Genomic DNA, 4,103 nt, shown 5'->3' with positions numbered 1-4,103 from the left:
CCTTCTCCTCCTCCTCCTCCTCCAGTAGCATATATACCCCTGGCCTCCTCCTCCTACTCCTCCAGTAGCATATATACCCCTGGCCTCCTCCTCCTCCTCCTCCTCCTCCAGTAGCATATATACCCCTGGCCTCCTCCTCCTCCAGTAGCATATATACCCCTGGCCTCCTCCCCTACTCCTCCAGTAGCATATATACCCCTGGCCTCCTCCTCCTCCAGTAGCATATATACCCCTGGCCTAGTCCTCCAGTAGCATATATACCCCTGGTCTAGTCCTCTATGCACACAGTAGCATATATACCCCTGGCCTAGTCCTCCAGTAGCATATATACCCCTGGCCTAGTCCTCTATGCACACAGTAGCATATATACCCCTGGCCTAGTCCTCCAGTAGCATATATACCCCTGGCCTAGTCCTCCAGTAGCATATATACCCCTGGCCTCCTCCTCCAGTAGCATATATACCCCTGGCCTCCTCCTCCTCCTCCTCCAGTAGCATATATACCCCTGGCCTCCTCCTCCAGTAGCATATAAACCCCTGGCCTCCTCCTCCTCCAGTAGCATATATACCCCTGGCCTCCTCCTCCAGTAGCATATATACCCCTGGCCTCCTCCTCCTCCTCCAGTAGCATATATACCCCTGGCCTTCTCCTCCTCCTCCTCCTCCAGTAGCATATATACCCCTGGCCTCCTCCTCCTCCTCCAGTAGCATATATACCCCTGGCCTCCTCCTCCTACTCCTCCAGTAGCATATATACCCCTGGCCTCCTCCTCCTCCTCCTCCTCCTCCAGTAGCATATATACCCCTGGCCTCCTCCTCCTCCAGTAGCATATATACCCCTGGCCTCCTCCCCTACTCCTCCAGTAGCATATATACCCCTGGCCTCCTCCTCCTCCAGTAGCATATATACCCCTGGCCTAGTCCTCCAGTAGCATATATACCCCTGGTCTAGTCCTCTATGCACACAGTAGCATATATACCCCTGGCCTAGTCCTCCAGTAGCATATATACCCCTGGCCTAGTCCTCTATGCACACAGTAGCATATATACCCCTGGCCTAGTCCTCCAGTAGCATATATACCCCTGGCCTAGTCCTCCAGTAGCATATATACCCCTGGCCTAGTCCTCTGATAGATTTGTCAGTCAGCGATTAAGAAGCAGCACAGGGAAGTATCTCTGGGGTGGGATAAGGTCAGGCATTGGGTTGAGATTTATACTGTAATAATAGCAGACATGTACGTTGTGCTGAAACCTGTCGGGGCATAAGCAGAGGAGGCCTGTCATTATCCATTTGACTTTTACACTGATTGTCTTATAATACCTATCCATATACAGTATCTGTCTGCAAAAATAGCCGAGAAGATTCCCTGAACTATTCAGATGTACGCTTACTCTGTTTGATACAGTGAACCAGAGCTTGGCAAACAATGAACTCGCTACCTCATCATATACGTGCAAAAAACAAATCACTTTGAATTGAATCAGATTGACTGTGGAAATCAGGAATCAAATATAATGAATCTCACAGTGTGGTGCTGGAGGCACCATGGATACAACACTGTTCTCTGGGTTTTGGAGATTGCTGTCTGAATTTGGACCCAGAGTTCTTAAAGGAATACTTTATCTAATTCTAATAAATACTTCATTATTGCCGCAGTCGTATTTATGTACATAGTTGAATGTTTCACGAGGCTCCAGCACAGAGAACAGGGCTACAGCTAGCAGCTAGTCGCTATATTTAATAGCATATAGCACCCCTAGGCTAGCCATGTATAGTCACTGTATTTAATAGCATATAGCACCCCTGTGCTAGCCATGTATAGTCAATGGCCATGTCTCAAAACGAGTACTTTACCAAGTACACTGCAATACAGTGCGTAGTGCACACTATGCACTTACATCTGTGGTGCGTTCCGTCGCTGATTAGTGTTGTCTCAATGGAATACGGACAGACGCAAATGTGCCAGCCTTTTACCCATAAATCTGTGCGCCAGCTCCCTCCGGCCAACTGGAAATTTTAAACTCCGTACTTCAGTAGCAGCCCATAGGTTGAGTATGAAGTATGAGCGGCATGACTTTTCTCAACTGTTTCTGGCTAATTTGACCATGAGGAACAAAACTAGGGTGCTGTCATTTACTGTAACCCGAGCGAACATCGAGATTTTGCCCTTTTAGGGCGCGTCCAGCACATCTGTATCTCAGCTTCTGAAGGTCATAGACACTTGAATTTGGTCTCAAAATGACCGGAATATGCATGTTTATATATGCACTATGAAGGTTTCTAAGCCCTCAAACCTTTACTTTTCAAGATATTCAAGAACAAACTATTTTTGTTTATTCGCAGAGGGCGCAAAAAGTACTCCACTAGCAGGCTCAAGTTGAGTATGCATTATGAGCGGCACGACTTTTCTCAACGGTTTCTGGCTAATTTGACCCTGAGGAACAAAACTAGGGTGCTGTTGTTTAATGTAACCCGAGCGAACATCGAGATTTTGCCACGCCCTTTTAGCGCGTGTCCAGCGCATCTGTATCTCAGCTTCTGAAGGTCGGAAACACTTGGAATAGGCATGTTTATATATGCACTATGAAGATTTCTAAGCTCTAAAACCTTTACTTTCCGAGATATTCAAGATCTGAAGCTTTTTGCGCCCCACGCAAATATCCCCCCCAAAAAATCTTGAATATCTCTATATCGTGACTTCCCAATATCATGGAGTCAGGTGTATGTTTGGCTTTCTTGCCGTTTATGAAAGTCACAGGCACAAGCACTCAGACACTGATACAGAATGGCAACAGGAGCGGTCTAATACCGTATACTTATACTGTATACTTATGCTGTATACGCAGACATACCAGACTGACTAGGGGGTGGACAAAGATGCTGAAACACCAGGAAAACCACACTGGGGTATTTAGAAATTAGATAGATAGATAGATAGATGGATACTTTATTGATCCCGAGGGAAATTTAGGTCATCCAGTAGCTTATACACATACACAAATACACTTATACACTTATACACCTCACCGACATACATACATAAATCACATATACATACACATAGGGAGAACATATTCACACAGAGTGTATCCAGATACAGGAATTGTACAGAGTGCAATGATTTTGACAGTGTCGATGCCAGGAGGAAAGTGAAAAGTGATCTAGTGCAAAAAAAATATATAATGTTCTTGTGCTTGTGAGGATGGGTAGTGCAAGATAGTGATCTTGTGCTTGTGTGTGTGTGTGTGTGTTTGGAAAGTGCAAAGAGCAAAGTGATAGTGCAGAATATGTAGGTGGTAAAGTCTGTGCATGGGGCTGAGATGAGATGGGACAAGCAGGGGATTACACTGGGGTATTTACAATCCACATCGCTAACTAAAAATACATTTAGATATTAACAGAAGAGGGGAATCACCAAACACTCTAAATGAAAACACTAAACCCATATTTACAGACATAAACATGCTTGTAAACGAATGCCATCTCTTTAACCTTTCTCACTGTTGTATGTTTGAGGTCAGTGTGGGAATGTGCAACACAGCACAGGTTGCATTGATGTCCCCTGTGGCCGGCGTTTAGGCCCAGACACGGCGGCTGGAGAGAGCTTCCTCTGACGAGCTCTCAGGCTGCCGGCTGAAAGCTGACCACAGTCAAAGGTCAAAGGTTATTCTGCCAACAAAGGCCCCTGCACCATCAGGGTGCCAATCCCTGTTATTTAACGGCTATGTTCCTACAACCTCATAGGTTATCTCTAAAATCCCAGTCTATGGGATTTTGGATGTAAACTGCTCTCCGATAGGCTGGTTCTAATAGGCTTGACTATCTCATCACCATGGTCAGAAAAAGGCAAGAACTGTCGTATTCTGAGGCGTTTGGTAAATGCACACACAGCTGAGCCAAGATCACTATTGTTGTCTACTTCTTAAAGGGTGGCGATAGTGAGGTCACTGGGGTAAAGTTGACTCTGTAAATCCTTGATTCTTGGTCGCCACCCATTAGTCAATGTGATTCATAATCAAGCCTTCATTATTTATTGTTTTAAAGCAGCATAACGGAAGAATTGCTAATCGCTAACGAGATGCCAGCGGCTAATACTAGCGAAA

This window comes from Clupea harengus, unplaced genomic scaffold (assembly GCF_900700415.2).
Source record: "Clupea harengus unplaced genomic scaffold, Ch_v2.0.2, whole genome shotgun sequence".
Lineage (NCBI taxonomy): Eukaryota > Metazoa > Chordata > Actinopteri > Clupeiformes > Clupeidae > Clupea > Clupea harengus.
This window is presented reverse-complemented; position numbering follows the sequence as displayed.